The following is a 21,449-nucleotide window of genomic DNA, read 5'->3' on the forward strand; positions in this document are numbered from 1 at the left end:
TTCTTTTCTTTAAGAATGTTGAATATTGGCCCCCACTCTCTTCTGGTTTGTAGAGTTTCTGCCGAGAGATCTGCTCTTAGTCTGATGGGCTTCCCTTTGTGGGTACCCTGACCTTTCTCTCTGGCTGCCCTTAAGATTTTTTCCTTCATTTCAACTTTGGTGAATCTGGCAATTATGTGTCTTGGAGTTGCTCTTCTCGAGGAGTATCTTTGTGACGTTCTCTGTATTTCCTGAATTTGAATATTGGCCTGCCCTACTAGGTTGGGGAAGTTCTCCTGGATGATATCCTGAAGAGTGTTTTCCAACTTGGCTCCATTTTCCCCCTCACTTTCAGGGACCCCAATCAGACGTAGATTTGGTCTTTTTACATAATCCCATACTTCTTGCAGGCTTTGTTCATTTCTTTTTCTTCTTTTTTCTTTAGATTTCTCTTCTCGCTTCATTTCATTCATTTGATCCTCAATCACTGATACTCTTTCTACCAGTTGATCGAGTCGGTTACTGAAGCTTGTGCATTTGTCACATATTTCCTGTGTCATGGTTTTCATCTCTGTCAGTTTGTTTATGGCCTTCTCTGCATTAATTATTCTAGTTATCAATTCTTCCACTCTTTTTTCAAGACTTTTAGTTTCTTTGCACTGGGTACGTAATTCCTCCTTTAGCTCTGAGAAGTTTGATGGACTGAAGCCTTCTTCTTTCACCTCGTCAAAGTCATTCTCCGTCCAGCTTTGATCCATTGTTGGTGATGAGCTGTGTTCCTTTGCAGGGGGCGATGCACTCTTATTTTTTGAATTTCCAGCTTTTCTGCCCTGCTTTTTCCCCATCTTTGTGGTTTTATCTGCCTCTGGTCTTTAATGATGGTGACGTACTGATGGGGTTTTGGTGTGGGTGTCGTTTGTTAGTTTTCCTTCTAACAGTCAGGACCCTCAGCTGTAGGTCTGTGGGAGGTTGCTTGAGGTCCACTCCAGACCCTGTTTGCCTGGGTATCAGCAGCAGAGGCTGCAGAAGATAGAATATTGCTGAACAGCGAGGGTACCTGTCTGATTCTTGCTTTGGAAGCTTCCTCTCAGGGGTGTACTCCACCGTGTCAGGTGTCGGGTGTCGGTCTGCCCCTAGTGGGGGATGTCTCCCAGTTAGGCTACTCAGGGGTCAGGGACCCACTTGAGCAGGGAGTCTGTCCATTCTCAGATCTCAACATCCGTGTTGGGAGATCCACTGCTCTCTTCAAAGCTGTCAGACAGAGTCGTTTGCATCTGTAGAGGTTTCTGCTGCTTTTTGTTGTTGTTGTTGTTGTTTAGCTGTGCCCTGTCCCCAGAGGTGGAGTCTACAGAGACAGGCAGGTTTCCTTGAGCTGCTGTGAGCTCCACCCAGTTTGAGCTTCCCAGGGGCTTTGTTTACATACTTAAGCCTCAGCAATGGTGGGCGCCCCTCCCCCAGCCTCTCTGCTGCCTTGCTGTTAGATCGCAGACTGCTGTACTAGCAATGAGGGAGGCTCCGTGGGTGTGGGACCCTTCCGGCCAGGTGTGGGATATAATGGTGTGCCCGTTTGCTAAGACCCTTGGTAAAGCGCAGTATTGGGGTGAGAGTTACCCGATTTTCCAGGTGTTGTGTATCTCAGTTCTCCTGGCTAGGAAAAGGGATTCCCTTCCCCCTTGCACTTCCCAGGTGAGGTGATGCCTTGCCCTGCTTCAGCTCTCGCTGGTCAGGCTGCAGCAGCTGACCAGCACTGATTGTCCGGCACTCCCTAATGAGAAGAACCCAGTACCTCAGTTGAAAATGCAGAAATCACCTGTCTTCTGTGTCGCTCGTGCTGGGAGCTGGAGACTGGAGCTGTTCCTATTCGGCCATCTTGCTCCGCCCCTATAGTGTCTTTTTTCCATCTGGTCCTTTTTATGAAAAGTTTGCTGACCCGCCCCTTAGTTCAAGGTGGGCTCAGCCCAGACTTCTGTGTTCTCAAGACAAGAAATGTTAACAGGGGTTATTGATCCCAGGCCTTAGAGCCAGAGGGCATAAACTCAAGTCAGACTCTGCCACTTAACCATATGAGTGTGAAAAAGCTACCTAACAACCATATAGCTTAGTGTGTTTTTGTTGTTGTTGAAAAATAGTAATGATCATAGTACCTTTCTCATATAGTATGTGTGAAGAGTTGTAAGGTTTAAATGTGATGTTGCATGTTCATTGCACTTAGTGTGTCATGGTAGCTGTGAGACCCAGAATAGATTTATTATTATTATTATATTAAAAATAAAATTTTGTTGTGTGTATTTAAGGTATACAACATGATGTTATGTGGTACATGTATATAGTAAAATAGTTACAACAGTGAAACAAATTAGCATTTCCAGATCAGATTTCTTAAGCTCTCCATGCCCCACTATCCTCATGTATAAAATGGAAAAAATTATAGTTGCTACCTCTAGGGATTTTTGTGATGACTGATGAATTAAAGAAGTAAAGCACTGAGAAAAATGTCTGCCGAGTGCAGGAATTTAGTAAGCACTCATCAATGCTGTCATGATCATTGCAATTTTCATCAGAATTGTTACTAACATTTAATCAAATAAAAAGCAACTATAAAAACAAATTATAAAGGAAATGACTAGAAAATTTGACAGAATTTGATCATGAAGTCTGAAAAGATTTCTCTTGAGTACCAAATGTGTCAAATGTATTTGCTTTATAAATGATCATCTGCTTCCATTGGAACATAATTTTTAAAAAAAATTCTCTGATGGTTCCATTTCAGGAAAGAAATGTTTAAATGTTTATTTCTAATGCTAATATAAAAATAAATTAAAAGAATTAAAAGCTACTTATTATAAAATATTCAGCAACGTTTAGAAGAAAAATATATATACTTTGTTCTTCGGTGCAATGGTTTGTCCTCAAGTAAGAAAAGTATTTAAAATCTCTATCCTAAATCCTGTTTTGGCTCCATATTTCACTCCATATAACATTCAAAGTTCTTAAGATAACCTACAGCACCGCATGTGAGCATCTTCCATTACCTCCATGAACTCTTCCCCACACCTTGCAGACCCTGCATAAGGGTCGCTTATTACCTCTCGGAACCCCCTCGTACTCTCCTCTCCAGCTACCTGTGTCTTCTTGATGTTCCTGGAATATCATTGCCTTAGGGCCTGTGGTAGGCAGACTTATAAAATGCCTTCCCAAAATATCTCACCCTGATCCCAGGACTGATTATGATGAGAGATCACATCCATGAATATGTGTCATTACCTGGAATAAATGGATCTTGGCAATGTAATTGAGGCTAATCATCAGTTGACTTTGAATTAATTAAAAAGAAGACTATATAAGTGGATCTAACCTTATTGCATGAGCTCTTTAAAGGTAGAGAGTCTTCTCTGGATGGTAGCAGAAGAGGAAGCCAGGGAGATCTAAAACATGAGAGAGGTTTGTCACAGGGAAGGTTCTCTGCCACTGGAATGGCATGGGCTGCCTGGAAGAACTAAGAGTGATTTCTGGGAGCTGATTGTGATCCCCTGCTGGCCTCCAATGTTGACTTCTACCTGTAACCATGAGAAACTGAATTTTACCAGTGACCTGAATTAGCTGGGAAGTAGATTCTTCCCCAGGTCCTCCAGATAGCCTGCTCTGCCGAAAACCTTGCTTTTGGCCTGGTGAAACTCTAAACAGAGAACCCAGTCACATCTACCCAGACCTCTGAGCTATACAAGTGTGAGATAAGAAATGGGTATTGTTTTAACTTACTGTTTGTGGTGATTTATTTTGAAATAACAGAATACTTGCTTGGCCTGCTTTTTATAGCTGGATAGCTGGAAGGATTTCTTCTTGACATCTGTTTGGCTAATTTTCTTGCTCCTTGAAATCTTGACTCAAATGTTTTCTCCTTGAGAGGTCTATGGTGGTAACATTATTTAATATTTTAATTTGCCCATTCCACCCTAGCACTTGATTTGTCTACTGCCCTGCTTTACTGGCCCATTTTATTTTCCACATAGACTCTTATTACATATAACGTTAATATACAGATATACTCTGGCATAATATAATGTATATCTTAAATTTGTTGTTCTCCTTCACCACCTGCCACAAAAATAAAAACAAGGCTTCTGTCTGTTGTATAACAAATGCCAAGTGTGTGAAAAGGGCCTGGCCGACTGTGGGCATCTAATAAACATTTTTGAATAATTTAATTCACATTAAAATAATTAAATGTTAAACTAATGAATAAGAAGTTTACACAGAGGCCGGGCGCGGTGGCTCAAGCCTGTAATCCCAGCACTTTGGGAGGCCGAGACGGGCGGATCACGAGGTCAGGAGATCGAAACCATCCTGGCTAAAACAATGAAACCCCGTCTCCACTAAAAATACAAAAAAATTAGCCGGGCGTGGTGGCGGCGCCTGTAGTCCCAGCTACTCGGGAGGCTGAGGCAGGAGAATGGCGGAACCCGAGAGGCGGAGCTTGCAGTGAGCCGAGATTGCGCCACTGCACTCCAGCCTGGGCGACAGAGCGAGACTCTGCCTCAAAAAAAAAAAAAAAAAAAAAAAAAGTTTACACAGAATGTTGGACTGTGGTTTGCAGTGAAATAGGAAGTTCACAAACATACAAATAAACATGATTAAAAGTCCAAGTTACTATAACAATACTTTGTTTCCCTTTTGTAATTCTGTGCAGAAAATGTCTGCTATCACACAGAATGTTCTTTAGTCTTATGGAGATTAAATTTTGAAATGATGTTTAAATAAAGAGCAGAAATCAGATGATTCATTCAAAACTAGAGAAAAAAAACTTCAAAAATGCTTCCAAGAAAAATATTTTCAAAGTAATCTCATAGACTCTCTGAAAGAAAATGAACAAAATGTAAAGAGACAGTGTCCTCAGCAAGAAGCCATAAATAATGGGAAGACTGGGTATGGCAATGTCTGCATCAGACTTCAGGAGTTAAATCAAACTTACAGATTAAATCAGACTTAAAGAATATAAAATAAAGAGAGGGGAAAAGAATAAGGAATTGCATCTTTCTGCATAGCCTCGTGATTTTTAAGTGAGAAAATTCACAATTGAGAGCTAAACATTTGTACATGCTCATTTAAATACACAAAGTGAAAATTATGGAAGGCTAAAATATGCAATGTAAACATTTGGGTTAATAGTGAGTAGAAGGGTTAGCATTACCAGTTGCATTAAATTCTTTTTCGCTGGAGGTATGTTGGCAACTTTGACATGAACGCAACCTGGGAATGGGAAAGCAGGAAATGCAGACAAGGTGATGGTGAAGCTGTATCCCAGCTCTGACACTGGAGACAGAGATGGATAAAACGTGTACACATTGGAATAGCCTTCATTATAGCGAGGTATTAATAAACCTACACATGGCAAGTAGGAGCCCATATATTTGTTTTCTTTATAGTCTTATTTGTTAATATTAAAGCCATTTTCGTTGTGCTTTGAAAACCCATGAGACAGCATTTCTTTCTGTACTGTACCAGAGCATGAAAATGGAATAACTCAGTGTGAAGGTAACAGTGTTAATCCGAGTGAGGGAACCAAATGGGAAAAATATCAAGGAGAAACAGAGTCAGAGCAGATTAGTGAACTGACCTCATCCTCCTCCAGCTTCTTCTTACGATGCTGAAATGTTGGATCTCCGGGTTTTGTTTAGTAAAGGAGGTTTCTCTTATATCTAATTTATTTAAGCTTTAGGATGAGAACCCTGGTTAGAACCCCAGTAAAAAGGTAGACTCTTTCCTAGCCCTGATGTGTCAATCATTTGTTAAATCATGTCTCAGTTTCCAGCTCCAGTGATGTTATTAGCTACCTTTCAGTCTGTCGTCTTCTGTGGGTAAATCAGGATCTCATCAACTGTTCTATACCAATGAATAATCTCCTTCCAGTTTCTGCCTACCACCCCCTCCTGATCTGTCCTGAGTATTAGAAATGGACCATGTGTCTGAAAGAATTTTGACTGACTTTTTAAAGCTAAGAATATAACTTTTAAATTCTCATGCCATTTTTTAGTGAGCAAAACTTCAAAAAATGTAGCTAACCAGAGCATTCCAAAGCATTATAGAGCCCATCCATGTATATCATTTTAGCCTGTGAAGTGTAAAATTTTTTCTGGGAATAAGTAGAATAAAATTCTAATGAATGGCAGAAATATTGAAAAAAAATCAACATAGTAAATGACATTAAGAAAAAGACTCATTTCATCAATTAAAACCCTTGAGGGCATATCAGAAATAATAGAAATACAGGCATTTGTAAGTAAAGAACAGTGTTGTCCTGGAAATCTATGCAAATTAGAACTTTTTGGAGAAAACAAGAAAGAAACACTTCACTTAACAATAGCAAATAGAATACAGGCTAATTTTTAGTTAATATTAAGATTAATTAAAGTAGTATATATATGTGTGTGTATATATATATAACATATAGGAATAGGTGTAGGCTAGAAATGTGAAAATGAATGGTATTACTTATAGAATTCATCCATAATCCACAAACACCAATGTTCTGACTGCCTATTTGCCACAAAATATAACAAATATGACAAAACTGACGCTTTTTAAAATAAACCACTGTAACTGGCAAACCTTCTGCCGACTACTTAGAATGATCACAGGTTAGCAGACATTGGACATGAAATATCATTGTTAATTATTCATCTATTAGCTTAGTTATTGTTTTACTCTGTTTAATTTGGTCTGACAAGGAGAGAAATACATCGGAGAAAAATATATAAATGAGTAGCAACTTATTATTTAAGTAACTGCAGACCCAAAAATCATCCAGAAAGTTCTTGGCTCTGAAAAATGTCTATTTCAAGAATTCAGGGCTACAGACACTTTCCAGTAGATAGAAAATAAATTAGATAAAGATATGTAAGTATTTTAAAAGCCCTTGAAAAAATAAAAATAGGAACTAAGATGAGGTTATATAATGAAAAAAAATTTTTTTAATCAGCCCTCCATTTGGGTTAATAATCTTTACTCAAACTTCAGCTGAGATTTTAAGCTCAGTTAAAAGTCAAAAGCAACTTACATATAGGAAAACTTTGTATTGGCCTTGTCCCACTCCTTTATTGACTTAGTGGCCTGTGTTTCCAAGGTGGGATCCTGGTCCCAGGTTCTGGAGGGAGTAAAGTGGATATTATTCACAAATAATTGGTTATATCTTTATCACTTGCCTAGGGGCTACCAGAACTACTGATGCAAGGTCCTTATCTTCATTTCATTTAACACTGAACTCAGTGTAGAAAAGTATTATAAAGCTAATGAACAGCCCACAGTCACCTGGGGCAAAAGATTATGGCTGAGATACACAATAAATGGTCCATGCCAGGGAATAATGCTGGGGGCAAATTTTTTGGGAAATCAGGACATTCAAAAATACATATGTAGTGTAGGGAATTTAGAAGCCATACTTATTCCCATAACAGACTTGAGAAGACCCTGTGCTTTCATCTATGGCATATTTCTTGGCTTAGTACAGCCCTGTACAAACAAGTGTTGAAGAAGTACTCAAGCTTAGGGCTAATCTGCAAAGAAAGGGAGAAATAATTTTGCAACAACTGGATTTTCATATGCAAAAGTGTGGATTTGGGCCCCTGCCTCATGCCATATACTAAAATTAATCGAATATGAATCAATGACCTCAATATAATAGCTAAAATCCTAAAACTCTACAAGGAAACATAGGTATAAATCTTCATAACTGTGAGTTCACAATGGATTCCTGTATACGGCATCAAAATCATAAGCAATAAAATGAAACAAGTGAGCAAAAAATAGAAAAATTAGACCTCATTAAAATTACAAAGTTTTATGCATCATAGGATATGATCAAGAAAGTGAGAAGCAAATCCACAGAATGGTAGAAAGTACTGGCAAATCACATATCTAACAGGAGTTTGATATCCAGAACATACAAAGAACTCCTAACTCAACAACAACAACAACAACAAAAAACCCAGCTTTAAAAATGGGCAAAATACTTAAATAGACATTTCTCCGAAGAAGATGTACCAATTGCTTGCTAACAAGCACATGAAAAGTTTATTAACATCACTAATAATGAGGAAAATGCAAATCAAAACCATAATGAGATACTCCTCTACACTCATTAGGATGGCTATTATCCAAAAAATGGAAAATAACAAATATCCAAGATGTGCAGGAATGGAAACCCATGTGAACCGCTGGTGGGAATATAAAATGGTGTAGCCACTATTGAAAGGAGTTTAATGGCTTCTCAGTGGGCTAAATATAGAATTACTGAATGGTCCAGAATTCTACAAGGCATATACCCAAAGCGATTGGAAGCAGGGACTCAAACAGATACTTGTACAGCAATGTCCCTTTCAGCGTTATCCACAATAAATAGCCAAGAGATGGAAATATTGTAGGTGTCCATCAACAGTTAAATGGATTTAAAAAAGTGTGGGTGTGTGCAGGCGTGTGTATACATATCCATATAGTGAAATATTATTCAGTCATATAATGAAATTTCTAATACATGTTTCAACATGGATGAAACTTGAAAACATGCCTAGTGATTTAATCAGCTGCAAAAGAAAAAATATTGTATGATTTCATTTATATTAGATATTAAGAATAAGCAAATGTATAGAGATAGAAGTTAGATTAGAGGTTACCAAGGATCAGGGGAGGAAATAACGGGGAGTTATTGCTTAATGACCCCAGAGTTTCTATTTGGAGTGATGAAAACGTTTTGGAAATAGAGGTGATGTTTGCACAACATTGTGAATATAATTATACTAAATTGTACACTTAGATATGGTCGAAATGACAAATTTGGTGTCATACATATTTTTACCACAATATTTAAAAACCAAACAATGAGAACTTACGTGGTTGTGAATAAGTGAAGCAGTAACAGTAATTAAAAGAGACAGTCAAACCAAAGCTTTCAAATTTTTAAATCTTAACTATAATTTTCATTTGAAAGTTCCATTCACCAAAATGTAAAAATTGTCAGCTACCCTGTAAAAAATTCATAGAATTTTAAAATTTGAAAATGTATTCCACAGTTTTTACATATAGAAACTGAAACCCAGAGAGGTAAAAACTATGTTTAAAACCACATACACATTAGAGACCAAACCACAATTAGAGTTTCTTTTGCAATTTTCTTCCTATTTTCATTTAGCCGACTGTTACTCCTTAAGCACTGTCAGTTTTTGGAGGACACGGCATTTTACCTGCATTTTTCATCGCTGCCAGTTTAGAACTTTGCACAGCACCTGGTATTCAGTAAATTTTTCATAAACTTTCCTGGAATTAATTTAGAAATCACCATTTGGTTATTTTGGGCTTTTTTGCTGGTTTGGTAACATTGTGGCTCAAGAACAGAAGAAATAATGACCCAGCTTAAATCAGACCGGATTTCAGCCATCTGAAACTCCTCAAGTCAAGCCATTACAAGAGAGAGGAAAGGAGTTTGCATTCACGCTCTGACAATGAACTGACTCTGTAAGAACAGAACAAATAGAACCATCTCAAATGATGCTCAGAAGAATTACCGTAACTGAAGAGAATGAAAGAAGGAAGTAGATAAGGTGTTCTGAATATACAATTATGTTTCCTATAATATTTTCCATCTAATAAATTATATAACATTAATGTTGTCAAAACATATAATACATTGTAAAATAATCTTAAAATTGTCTTTCAAATTTAAGACATTCTAATCAGAATAATCAGTAAGGTAAATCTTGTGGCTGTTTTACTTTTAATAAAATAAGCTGCCAAAAATCAACAAGAAAGAAATTTTCTATGTTCTAGAAAGTGTTACTTCGGTTGTGTTTCTTGGTTATAAAATTTTAAGACAAGCAGAAACTTCTTGTGTTGGAGAAATTGTGTAGTAATGTGAGTTTGGCTTATGGAAAGTTTCTCTAGCCCCTGAAAAAGAAGAATCTGGGGGAGTATAAGGAGCCATGTGCATTCTGGGAAGGAAGGGTCCCAGATATCCAATGCCTTTCCTCCCAAGTCTGAAAGTTAAGTAAAACTGTGGGAGTGAACTGCTGTCTTCATAAACAAACTTTTCTAGCATAAAAGGCAACAAAGAGGAATTAATTCACCATGTTAGGAGAGAACCCCTAGCTTTAGGATCTGGATCTAATAGAAAGACCACCAAGAGGGATTGTCCTAACCTGGCATACAACCAGATTTGCAGCCTTTTGCAGACCCATCTCCCTGGCATGTGGTGGTGCTTTGGGACCCATCAGGTAAGTGTGAGGTAAATTAGACAAATCTTGGCGCTTAGCAGTAATTGGAAATCATCTGATTATTACCTGAGCACAGCTCAGGTAACATTATATTATATTATATTATGTGGGGCTGACGTTTGATATGACTCACCATGGCAATAATTGATTTTAAAATGCCAGTGGGCTGATAGGACAGTCTAGTTCACTTGCTCCATTTTACTACCACACACACGACTGAAGTCCTTCAAATAAGTTTTAAGTGGGCAAGTGCCTGTGGTATTTACACAACTAAAGAAAACGGGGAGATGGCCTCATGGGGAAAGCTTCGAATTTTTCCTTCCCTTTTTTTTTTAAGCTGATGAAAGCATCAGTGATTAATCGGACAGATGAACCAAGTATGGGCATCCTTGCACACAGGATTGATTGGGCTGTCCCATTACGTTACCACCATTAAGCACAAACCTGTGAGAGCACTCTCCTGATTTTTTGCTGTTGTCCATTTTAAAATTAGATCTCTAAACTTTATTGATAAAATAAGATGTCCAATTTCTCTTAATGTAAATAGATTAAATTTCTACACTTAAAGTAACACACATCTAAAGACATCCTAAAGATTAGAAGGAAAATAGAAAACCGGATATACTAATAATTTAAAAGATCACTATAAATAATTCAATATATGGAAAATGCACTACCTGGTTATTAAGTGAAGTAATTAAAATCAAACAATACTGAGATACCCTTTTGGACATATCAAGTTGGCTAAGATTTATTAGATAAATTCTTGAGACATTGAGACAAGCACTCTTATCTACTGATGGTTAAATGAAAATTGGTCCATCCTGTAGGAAAGAAAGAAAATAATGAACATATACATATTTTAAGAGTTCATACTCTTTAATCCTAGGATTCTCACAGGTAAATAGATATTTGTACTGAAAGTTTATACAAATATGTTTAATAAATCTCTGCCACATAAGCAAAAATTAATACAAAGAAAAGCAATGTAGCAGTCCAACAATAGGGATTGCTTAAATCAAGCACCGTGAAGATATAACTTGGAAAATCATATAGCACTAAAAGGAGCACGTAACTTGGAAAATTATATAGCAGCATTGCTTTAGTGTTTCAAATAGTATCCAGACTTAAGTGAATTGAAAAGAAACTGATTGCTCTTCTTTGATAAAATTAAAAGTCTTGCAAGGGCATCTTGTGACACTAACTACTTGGAGCAGTTATTCTTTTCCAATAACTCACCAAATGGGCCCAGAGCTATGCACTGGGAGTTTATGATAATGTCACGACTGGTTTTTGTAAGAAATTTGTGTTGCCACATGTTTCTTCATAGAGTGGATCATGGGACTCTTGTTCTGAAATTGTATACCAACCAGATGAGCATCTCCTGTAACAGTGGGAGGAGGACACACTTCCAGTTTTTGGAAGATTCATTGATTTCTCAGCAAGAGAGATTGTGCCTTCAGCAATAGCCATGGAGAATCTATGCTGTGAGTATTCACACTTCTTTACCATAGCACCTCCCCACTTTCCAGTCCTCGGATTTTCTTTTTTGCTTTTATTTTACCTATTGCTACTAAAAAAAGCTTTAGATCATAGGCAATAAACATACATTTCACAACTGAATTTGCATTGTATTTGATGTACATGACTATTAAATATATATGTGTAGCGAAATGCTTTATGAGAAAATACTAAGTTAAAAATCTCAGATATAAGAGGCTGGTCAGTCATTGTATACATACATGCGTGTGTGTGCACACACATATTAAGAAGACATTATTTAAAGCTACAAAATTGCTTAAGAGATTTTAATCAGTGACAAATACCATGAAGATATCCTTTTTCACTTAATTATCAAGGTATATTAGAAAACATGCATAATAGAGGCCAGCCAGTATAACTCATTGATCTTGTATCCCCAAGAAAAGCTAACACATGCTTGCAAGTTCAATAATCTATGTGGTCATTGTCACTTAAGGTGCTTGCTGTAAATATAATTACAACTCATCTATATCTATCTATCTATGTATCTATCTATGTATCCATGTATCTATCTATCTATCTATCTATCTATCTATCTATCTATCTATCTATCTATAGAATTGTGCACTTTAGCATATCTCAAATTATGCTGGTGGCAACTTTAAGAGTTTATTTTGCTTCTCAGACAGTTGTCCTATAAATAATGGTGCAATCTGCTGTAGTGTAATCTATATTATTGGCAGAATTCTTCATGTTTGTGCATCAAGTATCACTAAAAATACATTCCACACTTTCATACTGAGTAAAACATTAACCTTTGAATCTCTTAGGATGCAGTTTATAAATATAAACAGAAATAAAAAAGAAATATTCACAGGTTTGACATATAGACAAAAATGGGGCTCACTAGTATTTCAAAATTAAAAGCACTAGATCATAGATTTAAAGACATATGGCACCATTATTTAGTTCTTGTGAAAATTTTCTGTAAAATTATTGCAGAAGTGATATATATTCTGTTACAACAACTATGAGTTTTGCCTTAATAACCTTCTTTTTATTGTTTTGACAAAATTTGCCATTGTTTTAGTTCGTTTTTATTTGCATAAGTCTCTAAGCCCACCCTTTGTAAAATTCTAGATGTCAAAACCTCTTTAGTTTTAATTAATAAAAAATGCATATTGAGGCCGGGCGCGGTGGCTCAAGCCTGTAATCCCAGCACTTTGGGAGGCCGAGACGGGTGGATCACGAGGTCAGGAGATCGAGACCATCCTGGATAACATGGTGAAACCCCGTCTCTACTAAGAAATACAAAAAACTAGCCGGGCGAGGTGGCGGGCGCCTGTAGTCCCAGCTACCTGGGAGGCTGAGGCCGGAGAATGGCGAGAACCCGGGAGGCGGAGCTTGCAGTGAGCTGAGATCCGGCCACTGCACTCTAGCCTGGGCTACAGAGCGAGACTCCGTCTCAAAAAAAAAAAAAAAAAAAAAAAAAAAAAATGCATATTGAATTTGCTGTTATTTTTTGGTTATTAATTCCATAAGTTATAGGAAAAAAGCAGAGGTAAAATGTATTTTAAAACTAAAATGTGAAATACAAGTTAGAATAATTGGTGAATTTTAGGAAGCAAAGGCCTAGTACATAAGCACTTTAATTGTGTTGTCTAAAATGTTTAATCAATAAAGCAGATAATTACTCCAAATGGAGCTATATGTGCTATCTAAGGTAGTTAATCTTTTGCTATTTTGTATTTTTTTAACTAATAAGAATTAATGTTTACCATCACCAACACATACACACACACACACACACCCCCCACACACCATACAGATAACTCCAAAACAGTCAGTCCAACTCTTTTTCCCGATTCCCAGGAGCCCATCTGATCAGTTACTCTACTCTGCCCTTGAAAGATTGTGAACCAGGTTTATTAGAGTAAGACTTCCAACACAATGTTAATGTTTCTGTAGACCATTAATTTTCAAGCTGTGCTCCTCAGAGTCAGAAAGATCTGTAAGAGATGTTTTTGGGGTTGCACTGGGGTATGAGAGTGTGGCAAAGAGGAGGAACCCCTGAGGACCTCTGCTCTTTCAGTAAAAGAATCTGTTCTATACCAAACAGCAACAGTAAAAACCTTTTCTATGTTGATGAGTTCAATGGAGAGATAGCATGACTTCCAGGAACCTCTTGCTTCAGGGGCTGTATACATGACCTCCTCTAAAGAATCTGTGCGATCTGCCTTTGACCATAACAGTGGTACCTATTTGGAAAAAAGATTGCCACAGAGTCCTGGAAGATGGAGATTTAGAGCTGGAAGGCTGCCCCAAGATCCTTGGTTCCAGTGTTGTTATTTTACAGGAGATGGATCCAAGATAAATAGAGAATAAATTACTTGCTTAGAGTCTCACAGATTAAATAAATCAACATCTATTCTTTGAAAATTTTATGGATTAAATACCATGTGTAATACCATGTTTGCTGATTAAATACCATGTGCCAATACATTGGCTCTGTACTGAGAATCGATAGAGTGCTACTTAAGATGGACACACTCATCGCTCCGTGGAGCTCACACTCAGAGAGACAATAAAATAAGCATGTACAAAATGAATGTCAAGTTTCAAGAGCTAAAGTGCTGTGAGGGAGGTACAGCATGGTAAGGGGACAGAAAGTTGAAAGAGATGGTTAGGTTGGTATGGGAAGTCCATTCTATAAGATAGTACAAGAAGACCTGTATAAAAGGTGATTTTTAACTATGAATTACTGGAAAGAGTGAGGAGATGATGTTAGGCAAGAAAATTCTACACACAGGGAACTGCCTGAGGCAGGAACAATCTTGATTTGTTCAAGAAACAGAAGGTAGCTGGTGTGGTTACAACAGAGTAAGCCATGGGGAGTATGATTGGAAAGTTTGTAAATGATGTATGGAAGGGCACATTGGGAAGTTCCACAGAACACTATAAACAACTAGGAAAGCCATTGGCATCTTTTCCCCTAAGGATGTGAAATAACCTGACTTACGGTTTTTAGAAGATTGGCCTTTGAACTGCTGGAGAGACAACAATGGAAGCAGGGAGCCCTGTGAGGAGCTCTTATAGGTGTCCTGACAAGAAATAGACTGAAATGATAGTAGTGGGCTTAGGGATCAGTACCTAGTCTCAATAAATTCTTCAAATGTGGAACTGAAAGGACTTGCTAATAGAGTAGATGTGTGAGATCAATGATGTTAGGGCATTTGGCTGAAATAGAATATCATTTAATGAGACAAGGAACAGTTTGGGTGCAAGGTGGAGAGTTACAGATAGATAATGGCAAGACTGAACTCTAGTGATGGTAAAGCAGGAAACAAATCTGCTCTTTATGAAGACCCAGGGAGCAGGGCAGGTGGTGAGGGGAAACTAAGTGAGAAGGGTGTTAAGCAGGGTAGAGTATGCAAGGGAAAACACAGAGAATCAGAGAGAGAGAGAGAGAGAGAGAGACTTTGAACAATATGAGTGAAATTTGAATACAGGGTGAAGAAGAAGGAGAAGTGAAGAATGAGACTCTTTGGATTGAGAAACTCTTTGGTCATCAGGTGTACCTATTAACTAAAATAAAGAGAAAGAATAGTATGGAAGAATAGTATGGTGTAGCAGAGAAGGGAGTTAATGCATTTTTTTTTTCAGTTGCCATGAGCTCTCAGCCTGGTGGTGAAACAAAATTGATTTGGAGATTTGGTCACCATCATTATGTAGAAGGTTTTGGAGGCCATGGGAATAGCAAAGATTGACATCAAATTTTTGATCAATGGCAGAGGAAGAATATAGGTGGTGAAAAACTTAAGCAATAAATATGGGTAATTATTTTAAGAAGTTTGCCTATAAGGAGAAGGAGACAGAAAAAACGAAACCTAAAGGTCAGAGTTGTGTAAAAGAATTTTTTAAGATATAAGATGGGGAAGACTTAAACCGTCTAAATATTTTAAATATATTGTTAAGAAGGTTAAGAGAAAAGAAAGAAATATGGGAGAAAGAGAAGTTAATCAGTAAAGCACGATCACTGAAAGGATTTAATGCAATTCAGAGAATAGCTAGCGACATTGATATAAATTTAATTAGATGTGAGCTTTTCTATGGTAATTTTCAGTCTTAAAATTTCAACACAGTGTATTTAATAGCAATACACTGAAGGTATTTATATACTTCTCGTACCACATTTTCACTAATATTATTCTCAGGAAGATTCTTAGAGAAGAAGAATTATAATTGTTGTAATATGTTGGAACTTTCTTATTTTTTCACTTTTCGTTTATGTTGATATATAACAGATGTATATATTTGGGGTAAGATGATAATTTAATACATCAATCACACAATTTGCCAAGATCAAATCAGTGTAATTGGGATATGCATCACCTTAAATGTTTATATTTTCTTTATGCTAGAAACATCAGAATTGTTCTCTTCTAACTATTTTGAAATATGCTGTAGATTTGTATAAACTATAGCCATCATACTGATCTATTAAGCTGTGGATTTTATTTCTTCTGTCAAACTGTATATTCGTAATCTTTGTATAATAATTGACCCCATGTCATTTCTTCCTCTTATTTTTAAACTCATATTAATTATTGAATTTATTATCCTCTAAACATTTTTATGAGATGTAATTTTCATCTTCATTTTCTAGATTAAAAATTTGATATTTGGAGTAATTAACTATTTTTTTCAAGTCATGCAGCTAGTAAATAGCAAACTAATATCAAATTCTGACATGTTGTTCCAAAAACCCCTTATCTTCCGTTGTGTTATATTCTCTGAACAATAGTCTCATTCACTCTAAAAGCCAACTATCCATGCCAAGTAATTTGCAGAGAGAACGAACATTGTTCTCACTCCCAAGTTAGCTGGTAATTGATGTCTGAAATTCCTTTATCAGAGAAATCATATTTTTTTAAAGATACGGGCCTCGCTATGTTCCCCAGCCTGATTAGATTTTTAACCTGTTGAAGGTAGGATTTATGTGCTATAACCTGATATTATTACAAAATCATAAGAAACAGCATCTGCTGCCTCATAGTTGGTTAAATAATGTATGCTGAAACAACTACTTCTTGAAAATGCTTTATATGCAAATATGCAAAAGGTAGCATATAGACTTAAATGACCAACTAATCAATAATGTCTATCTGACCCTTTCCTAAAGGTAGAGATAAGAAAGAGTTGCAGAAGGGTAATGGTTGTGATATTGAAGCCCCTTACAGGAAGAGAAAGGATGAAGAACCAAAGACATCACAGAGAAACTTGGCCTCATTTCCACATTTCCAATAGACCCTGATTAAAAAATTGGCTAAAGACTAGACTTAAAATACAGCTAGCAGCTGGTCATCATCTCTGCAAAATAAACTTCTTTGGAAAAACACATGCTGAAACACAGTAATCAATAACTTTGTATTTAGGAGTAAATTACAATCATTACGGCCAGTAATTTTTAACATGTGGAATACTAAGGATATTGAGTTTTACCCCCCACTACAGATAGAAGGGATGCTATTAAAATAATAAATTTGCCAATTATTGTTCTTATCTATATGGGGGTCTATAAATGAGGTGTTTAGAATTGAAAACAATGGTCATAATACTAAAGTTTCTCCCTGTTCTTGGGTAGCCAATTCTACCTATCCAAATGCACAATCGGTAAGGAGGTGTCACACTTCAACTCTAAGTGTAAGCTCACAGAAAAAGCACCAAGGCAAAGCTTTTCCATTTTGTCATCAAACTTTCTCTAAGGTGTGTATAAGTGTTGTTTTAAAATGCTACATATTTTCACCCTTTTTGTATGCCTAGTTCTTTGTCATTTTTAGGATTAACATAAGGAAGTCTATAAAAAGGACTCACTTGGTACTAGAAGCACTCATGTATTAGGGTCCTCTAGAGTGACAGAACTAATAGGATATATATATATATATATCCTATATTACATATATATGGAGTTTAAGTAGTATTAACTCACGTGATCACAAGGTCCCACAATAGGCTGTCTACAAGCTGAGGAGCCAGAAAGCCAGTCTGAGTCCCAAAGCTGAAGAACCTGGAGTCCTATGTTCAAGGTCAGGAAGCATCCAGTGTGGGAGAAAGATGTAGGCTGGGAGGCTAGGCCAGTCACGCCTTTTCATGTTTTTCTGCCTGTTTTATATACTGACCATGCTGGCAGCTGATTAGATGGTGCCCACCCAGACTGAGGGTGGGTCTGCCTTCCCCAGCCCATGGACTCAAATGTTAATCTCCTTTGGCAACACCCTCACAGACACACCCAGGAACAATACTTTGCATCCTTCAGTCCAATCAAGCTGACAGTATTCACCATCACAACCCCATTTGAAAAGAAATACATCAATATTTTGAAAGGCAAAAAAGAGTGGGCAGGGATGTAAGAATAAAAGAAGTAGGGGTTTTGAATAAAAAAGAAAGAAAAAATTTAGAAGTGATTAGAAGTGATGAGAGGCAAGGATGGAGGAGGAGAAAAGGATCATATTGAAAATTGTAAGTAAACGGATAAAAAAATAATTAGTCTAAGAGATGGCTGTGAAATTCAGCCACCAATTGCTTCAAATGTCACTTAGTAGCACTAAAGCACTTGGAAATGTTCAAGTTGCTGTAGTGCCAAATGAGACACATCTGAGTAAACAAAATAAATTGATAAAAGAAAAGCTTCTCCTGTAATCCCAGCACTTTGGGAGGCCGAGGTGGGCAGATCAGGAGGTCAAGAGATTGAAACCAGCCTGACCAACATGGTGAAACCTCATCTCTACTAAAATACAAAAATTAGTTGGGGGTTGTGGCACATGTCTATAATCCCAGCTACTCAGGAGGATGAGACAGGAGAATCACTTGAACCTGGGAGGCAGAGGTTGCAGTAAGCCGAGATTGTGCCATTGCATTCCAGCCTGGGCAACAGAATGGGACTCCTTCTCAAAAATAAATAAACTCAACTCAACTCAACTAAAATAAAATAAAATAAAAGCTTATTTGTGTAAGTTTGGCTTTTGCATTATTCCGCAGCTGGTATTTTTTTTTTTGGTCTTTTACACAGTGATGGTAAAACTTCAGTAGTTACTCACTGAAGCCTAACTTCACTAGGCAAGATCATGACAGATAATTAAGTACAGAAAAGTATTCACAAAGCAATTTATGTTGAAGAACATTTAGGCAGTTATATGTTGCAAAGAGGGAAAAAAATAAGATTAAGGACAAAGTAAAACTGAGTGGTAAAGCTAAGCTGAATAATTGCATGTGGTATATTGGAGATTTTGTTATATTTGGGTCCACACAGGTGTATGGAAGGTGACAACGTGCCAGCCAAAGAAGAATGCTCAATGAGCACCATCCAACCGGAGCAAGGATGTGGCAGGCTCTGGGTACAGACAGATGGAAGTCTCTGGCAAGTTCTTCTTTATATTTTTCTCACTCTGTGGATAAATACAGGCACTCACAGATATCATTGTAAATTTCAGTTGCTATTTCTAGGGAGCCCAATGTTGTGTGCAGTGTTATAAGGAGAATGTTGGCTCTTGTGTGAAGATTTACCTCACTGCATTGTCATCCTCTGATGATACCCCCAGGAAATACATCCCAGAGTTCAAGGAATAGAAAGATACACTGACCAAGTAGAGATTTTCAAATAACATAGACTAGTAACTCAATTAAAAACACAGGGGAGGGTCAAGGGAAAAGAAAAAAGGTAAAATAATCCACTTAGGATAGAGTACAAGGAAGATAGAAAGGACGTACTATCTGAGTCCCGAGATATGTTCTATCAGAGAGACACAGAAGTACGCCCGGCCAAGATGTAGTTCATCTTTTAACCTGATGAGCAGCTGTAGATTTTATTTATGTCTCTTGGGAGACTGCAGGTAGGGTCAGATAGGTGTCACAAATGGTTGGTCAATTTAAGAACTCATAAATATTGTGTGCCTTCATAAGCCTCATGAATTTGTTATGTATCAGGAGTATTATGTGTCTCAGGTATATGCAGTGTATTATGAATATTAAGTACCACTTGATCTTTCTGTCTCTACGTCTGGTGCATACCTGTTTTACTTATGTTACCTATTCCTAACCCATAATATAGTTTACTGATTTACTTAATATTTTCATGAATTCTGTCTATACCTCACAAGCTACTTGTTTCCACATCTAATTTATCATCATTTGTCTCTTTTTCCTATTTCCTATATCAGAATTGAATCATCTTAAATAATAAAGGAAAAATCACATTACATTAAAAGTGAGAGAGGACTTGCTGGAGAGAAGGGAAATGTAAAAGCTGGGAGAACTGGGTCAGTGATAGTTGAGACGACATTGTAATTTAACATAGTTATAGTGAATGTTGGGAGATAATGAAAAAAGATAACACAGATAGTGAATCCACATCTGTTTTATAAGGTTGATGATTAGCACTTTCTTTCTTATTAGAAACAGGAGTGTCTGCCACAAACAGGAATGCCTTCTGCCCTGTTTCTACCTTAGAATATGGAAGTCACTCTTAAAAGGTCCAGAGTGAGATAACTATCTTCTTTCTTTACGTCTAATTATCACCTTTTCCTTAAGCATTGCCTCCCTTAGGAACAGCCTCTTCACAGTGTGATTGATGGAGAAGATATCCACTTCCCAGGATAGACTCCATTTTCTACCCAATGTCCCAGCGACACAATTACCACAAAGAAGGTGAATCTTCTTTCCATTCTGATTAAGTGATACTTATATAAGGATGCATCTTAAAACGAGGTGAATATACAATGAAATTTTTATTCTTTAAAACTCTCTCTCCTCTAGTGGAAGATGAATTTACATTTGTGTGATGTTTTCTGCAGCTCCCATTGTTGCAGTCCCCATTTCTTATTCCCTGTCTTTTCTGTCTATTCATCTGCCACACACCACTTTCCAATAAAGATACAGTGTTCCAGCATACACAAAAAGTGTGTCTCGCATACACAAAAAGTAACTCAAGATGGATTAAAGACTTAAATATAAGACCTCAAACTATAAAAATCCTAGAAGTAAACCTAGGAAACATTCTTCTGGACATTGCCTAGGCAAAGAATGTATGACTAAGACCTCAAAAGCAAAAGCAATGAAAACAAAAATTTACAATTGGTACCTAATTAAACTATAGAAATTTTGCACAGCCGTAATAAACCATCAAAATTGTAAACAGCCTACAGAATGGAAGAAAATATTTGCAAACTATGCATCCAACAGAAGACTAATATCCAGAATCTATAAGCAACATAAACACATCAACAAGAAAAAAAAACAAATGACTCTATTGAAAAGTGGACAAAGGACATGAACACTTTTCAAAAGAAGACATACATGAGGCCAACAAACATATGAAAAGAAAAATGCTCAACATCACTAATTGTTGGAGAAATGCAGACTAAAGCCACAATGAGATACCATCTCACACCAGTCAGAATGACTATTAAAAAGTCATAAAATAACATGTTGGTGAGGATTCAGAGAAATGGAAACACTTATACACTGTTGGTGAAAATGTAATTAGTTCAGCCCCTATGGAAAGCAGCTTGGAGGTTCCTCAAAGAGCAACAAAAATAAGACTGCCATTTGACCCAGCAATCCCACTACTGATCTACCAAAAAGAAAAAAAAAATTGTTCTACCAAAAAGATACCTGTACTCATTTGTATATCACAGCACCATTAACAATACCAAAATTATGGAATCAACCTGG

General features: G+C 37.0%; 1 long non-coding RNA gene across 1 annotated transcript in view; it reads left to right on the plus strand.

The window, feature by feature from the left end:
- Positions 1-21,449, plus strand: part of LOC139359128 (uncharacterized) — a 282,971-nt gene that overhangs the window by 162,173 nt on the left and 99,349 nt on the right. The window contains exons 4-5 of the long non-coding RNA XR_011614886.1: positions 11,569-11,725; positions 19,030-20,483. This is a non-coding gene — a long non-coding RNA (uncharacterized lncRNA). The remainder of the gene's footprint in view (positions 1-11,568; positions 11,726-19,029; positions 20,484-21,449) is intronic.

Source organism: Macaca nemestrina, chromosome 16 (assembly GCF_043159975.1).
Source record: "Macaca nemestrina isolate mMacNem1 chromosome 16, mMacNem.hap1, whole genome shotgun sequence".
In the NCBI taxonomy this organism is placed as follows: domain Eukaryota; kingdom Metazoa; phylum Chordata; class Mammalia; order Primates; family Cercopithecidae; genus Macaca; species Macaca nemestrina.